The sequence below is a fragment of the Octodon degus genome, unplaced genomic scaffold, assembly GCF_000260255.1.
Source record: "Octodon degus isolate 3935 unplaced genomic scaffold, OctDeg1.0 scaffold00288, whole genome shotgun sequence".
Taxonomy (NCBI): Eukaryota; Metazoa; Chordata; class Mammalia; order Rodentia; family Octodontidae; genus Octodon; species Octodon degus.
Window position 1 is genome coordinate 886,581 of NW_004524864.1, and position 6,019 is coordinate 892,599.

A 6,019-nucleotide genomic window follows, 5' to 3' on the forward strand; every position below is an offset into this window, starting at 1 on the left:
GAAAATCCCTCAGTTGATGAATGCTTAAGATTAACTAAAACCTCACAGGCAAAGTCCTGCAGCCCAACATTAGTTTCCTGCTTTTCTTTTTTTTTTTTTTAATATTTGTTTATTTATTTATTTAATGTCTGTGTGTGACCAGCTCAGCCCACCAGGGGGCGGGGCAGGCTGGCATGTGGCGCTGGGGGATTGAACCGAGTTCCCTGTGCTTTGCTTAGCTTAGCTTGCTCTAAGTAGGTGCTTTAGACCACTGAGCCATCTCACCAGCCCCCTGTGTTTCTTTTATTTACTATGCAGCAAGAATGTAGCATGGTTTCAATATTTTCAGTAAAAAGGAATTTCTACATGTTGGTTGGCTGCTACAATGTACAGTACTATTTTTCACCGACTATACAATACTGTAAACGTTTATAAGTATAGGAGCAGTACTTTACATTTTTTAGTGTCTCTCATACTGCTTAATATGTGTGAAAAACATAACATGCTGAAAATACATATTGAACTGGGTGCTGTGGTGAGTACCTATAATCTCACCAGCTTGGAAGGCAGGGGCAGGAGGATACAAGTTTGAGCTCAGCTCCGGCAACTTAGTGACTGAGACTCTGTCAAAGTAAAAAAAATAACAAGGGCTGGAAAGGTAGCTTACTGCAAAGCCCTGGGTTGACTTCCTAGTACAGAAAAAACAAAACAAAAAACTAAAACTAAAAATCATCTAGCACAGTCAATTAATATAAATGGCTACAGAAGTTACTACTTGGTCAGTTTGATATTAGGAGATGAGATTTCCGGTTGTGGTGTGACTCAGTGGTAAAGCACTTGCCTGGTATGTGCCAGGTTCAGGGTTTGATCCCCAAGAAAACAGCTCCAAACTTAACAATAAACGAGAGATCAGATTCTGATTTCTCCCTACTATGAGCAAATCCTACTCCAAACACTTCTCTCGCTCAGGGACACTAAAGCCCTTCTTTAAAGAATCCCCAGCGTCTGCCCATTAGCTCAGTTGTTTAAGTGCCTGCTTAAACAAAGCACTCAAGCTCAAGCTGCTGTGGTTCGAACCCAGATACTCATGGCAAACCAGAAATGTCCTAAAGGCAACTTCTGGCCTCCAAAAAAACCCAAAAACCTAAAGAATCCCTTCACCAACTACCATCCATAAATTGTTTATTGATGATAACAATAAATGTTGGGGCTGGAGAGATGGCTCAGTGGTCTAAAGCACCTACTTGGAACAAGCTTGGCAAAGCACAGGGACCGTGGTTCGATCCCCCAGCACCACATGCCAGCCAGCCCCGCCCCCTGGTGGGCTGAGCTGGCCACACACACACACACACACACACACTAAATAAATGTTAAAAATAAAAAAATAAAAAAAAAAAAACAATAAATGTTTATTGAGTACTTATGAAGAAAAATCAAAGTGCTCGCTGAATTCTGAACATTTTTCACTTGATTCTCATGCGGACCCTGAAGGGAGGTATTTTGCTCTGCTTTTACAGGTAAAGGAAACACAGAGGCTGTTACCTGCCCGAGGCAGCAGGGCAGCCAGTAGGTGGCGGAGCAGAATCCCACCGAAGGTGCACACTCTAAGCCAGGGCAGCAGCCTCAACAACACCTCTATCTTTGTCTGCTAATGCTTTTATATTCTTTTAGGTGAAGGAATATTTTTCTTTATCTTATTATGTCTGTCATGGTGAACATCATATTGTAAGTTAAGTAAATAATTTCTGGGAAATATTGATTAGCTTTCCGTGAGAGGCCGTGTGTGTTCAAAGAGCTTCACGGTGTGTGAACTCAGCTGTCAGGAGCGAGGCGTGCAAAGTGAAGACACGAAGCTCTGTGTGTACCCCCGAACTGGAGTCCCCATCCTGTCCTGAGCAGGCTACATGCTGTGCGTTGGGTGTCAAAGCCCCCTGCTGCGCAGGATGACTGCTGCTCTATTTAGGATTTCAGTCTTCATTTAAACGTGGAAGGCACACTGTTCAGGCAATGGCTTAAAAAATGTGAAATTCTTTTCATTTATAAGTCAAGTCTGAACTTATTAGGAGAATGATAAAATTGGGGAAAGTATAGTGACTAAAGTTGAACTCATCTAGATAATTGGGGAGCAATGTTGACTGCACTCCACGTTTCCCTCAAATATTCTGGTTGCTGGAACATACTTTGCTTGCTTGCTTGCTTTTGTTTATACTTGGTTTTCTTTTCTTTTTTTCTTTTTTTGGCAGAACCAGGGATTGAACTCAGGCCCTTGCACTTGCCAGGGAAACGCTTATTCTACTGAGCCATCTCCCCAGCTCCTTTATTTTTATTATTTTTAATTTTTAATTTTTTTGTTGGTTTTCTTTTGAGACAGAGTCTCATGTGGAGTTCAGACTGGTCTCAAACTCTCTAGGTATCCTAGTTTGGCCTCAAATTTGCAATAATCCCCATGCCTCAGCCTCCCAAATTACTTGTAATACAGGTGTGTGCCATTATTACAGATTCCTTTACCTGGGTGGGTGCTGGAGATTGAACACAGGTTCTTTTGTATACACTAGGCAAGCACTTTATTACTAAGCTACATCCCCAACACCCAGGGTTACTCTTTGGGGTGGGTTATGGGTACTGGGGATTGAACCCAGGGCTTTCACGTTGAACTATAGCTCAGCCCTTGTTATTTATTTTGACTGTCCTGGAAACTTTTTTTTTGCAGAACTGGGGATTGAACACAGGCCCTTGAACTTGCCAGGGAAGCACTTGTTCCACTGAGCCATCTCCCCCGCTCCTCCTTGTTATTTATTTTGAAACAGTCTCCTTCAGTTCCTACATTGCTTGAGTTACGTTGGAAAGGTAGATGCCCCTGCATTAGGCTCTCAGAGCGTGGGAATCACAGGTGTGTACCACTAACCCAGCTTATGACTGCCTTTGCACTCAATAATTTTAGTTTATGCGCAGACAAGTCCTTCACAGTAAAATAGAGTACTGTTCTTGTGACAAGAAGCAGCATCTTATAAAAATACCACGTTGGTCCAAGAAAAACAAAAAGGTCTGCACAAATGTATTACTCCAAACACAGCAATTGCAGGTGTGTATCCTGCCAACCCAGTATGCCAGTCAGCCCTCTCTGTAGATTCATGGACTCTGCCCACTGTGCTCCACAGCAACAGTGACACAGCTCCTAGATCCCAGCAGTACTCCTCAGGCCCATGCAGTCATGGTGACCTTATCAGAATATGGTCAGTCCCATTACTCCTTTACTTCACTCTCCTGGGCAGAAAAGCCAAAATCAGTTTTCTGGTTCTGTTTTTTCAGAACTGGGGATTGAACTCAGGTCTTTGTGCTTGCCAGGGAAGTACTTATTCTACTGAGCCATCTCCCTGGCCCCCAAAATCAGTTTTTATAACTGTCCTCTGCCGCTCCCTCCCCAACGCTTTCCTCCCTGGCCTCAAGCCTGTCTCCACCTGTCTTTCCCCCTCACCCTGGGCCCCCTTGGTTGGCTTCCTGCTCTTCTGTCCGGTAGCTCACAGGCCCCTCTGCCTGCAGCAGATACACACATGGCTCCAGCACATTCTCTTCAGATTTTTGTTCTTGTCTTTTTGAGACCGGTGTTGCTACATAGTCCAGGCTGGGTGTGGACCCAATGGGTGGAGTGAGTGGGCTGGCTGCAAACTCATGAGCCTCCTGCTGCCCTCCTGGAGTGCCAGAGCTATAGATGGGCACCACCACAGCTGGCTCCCTTTCTTCCTCTGAGAGGTTGTTTCTGGTCTCCCTGCTTCAAAATGAGTCCTAGCCCTCAACTCTTCCAAAAATTTATTACTCACTTCAAAAAAAAATTTTGGGGGGCCAAAGAGATGGCTCAGTGGAATAAGTGCTTCCCTGGCAAGTGCAAGGACCTGAGTTCAATCCCTGGTTCTGAAAAAAAAAAATTTCCTGAGGAGGTTATTTATTTTTTTATTTTATTGAGAAGTAAATATGAGTGAGACAGTTTCAAAGCTGAATAATAGGACTGTTTTGATAATCAATACATTGTACATTGTTATCTTCTTAGTGGTTATCCACAGTACAAGAAGCAGACAGGATATCCTGTCCAAACCTATTAGGGGGCCGGGGCGATGGCTCAGTGGAATAAGCACTTCCCTGGCAAGTGCAAAGGCCTGAGTTCCATCCCTGGTTCCGAAAAAAAAAAAAAAAAAACACAAAAATCAGAAAACCAAAAACACTATTAGTATACCTCTTTCTTGTCATTGAATTAAGCGAAAGTAGCTGTATATCTATGCTATTTTGTATATATAAATACAAAATGATCTTTCCTTTGTATCTCACTTTTTTTGTTGCTGTTGTTTAGTCCTGTCAGAGGTGAATATTCTCTTTTCTTTTCTTTTTTTTTTTTTTTTTAATTTTATTTATTTATGTGTGTGTGTGTGTGTGTGTGTGTGTGTGGCCAGCTCAGCCCACCAGGGGGCGGGGCTGGCTGGCATGTGGTGCTGGGGGATTGAACCGCGGTCCCTGTGCTTTGCTAAGCTTGTTCTAAGTAGGTGCCTTAGACCACTGAGCCATCTCACCAGCTCCCAGAGGTGAATATTCTACTGGTATCTAAATACTAAAGTGTTTGAATTCAGCTAAACAATCCAACACTGTCTAGCAGTCTATAATATTAGTGCGTTAAGGGCCAGGGAGATGGCTCAGTGGACAAGCGCTTCCCTGGCAAGTGCAAGGGCCTGAGTTCAATCTCCAGTTCCGAAAAAAAAAAAAAAAAAAAAAGTTAGTGGGTTATTCTCAGAAGTTATTGACTTGATCCTTTTACAGCTCATCATATTAATATGGCTTTACTTTATATACCTTGTTTTTATACTTTTCTGCTGGATGGTTATGACCAAGATAAAGCAAGACCTATACAGCAAGAAATGTAACTTTTGTATCTGATAAGGTTAGTCAAGTACCCTCAAGATTTATCTGGTAGCCCTGTACCGCACTTTGTAGATCCTTTGTCAGTGTCAGCCATGAGGATGAGTCATAGCCATTGCTTGACCAATTTGCTCTCTGTGAAAGCCTGAGAGAATGTTTTTTCTCTCCATGTGACTCTGCCCAGGCACACTGTACATCATCGATCACATTCCTCTGTGGCTCCATAATCTTCTTGATCAGAAAATTTGGAGCACAACTGAGTTACATGTTGTTACAGTACAAGTTCTCCTATGTCCCGAGTCTTCACTGACCTTGAAAGGCTAGGGCCAAAATGTTGGCTGACCTTGCAGCCCTTCCTTTACTCCAATTTTGAATTGCTAACTTAAGTAGTTAACCCTCCAGAAGAGAAGCTTATTATTAACCTCCAATATATGCAGTTCAGTTTACCCTATCTGTCTAAATATCAAACCTCTTTGGCATATCATGGAACAGGTATTTTCCCTCAAATATTGGTATGTTGAACTTTAAGACCTTACAAAATATGTAGGAAAAAAACATTTATAAAGGTAGAAATAAGCATTTACATAATTTTACAAAGAAATTTAGAAATCTAACCATATACAGAATTGTAACAGGACAGACCTGTGACATTCTTTTTCTTATTCTTGTGACTTTTTTTTTTTCATTTATTACCCTAAAAAAAAGAACTTTACTTGAGAGACATTATGGCAATAAATGGTACGTCATAACAAGAAGTACATATTTAGAAGACCAGGATGGCAGGCACTCCAAGCTCATTGAACAACTTTTCATTTAAAAGGTTTTTTTTTTTTTTCAAATGCAGCTGTTGATTGTGCAGCTGTGGATTGTATTAGTTGATACATTGTGTCAACTTGGCTGAATCAGCTCCAGCAGATCTCAGCATGGGGGCCTAGCCCTGCAGGAGGGCAGGGCTCAGGAATTGAGAAAGGCAGGAAGCTGCCCCTCCACGCTTCCATGGAGAAGTCTGTCTTTGGAGGAGCTTGATTTTTGCAGTTGAGCCACTTTGGAGGAGCTCTGATCTTCACTGTGGAACGCTGGTCTTCGCAGTCAGCGTAGAAGGGAGGACGCAGCTGCTGCCCCTCCTCTGCTCTTCATT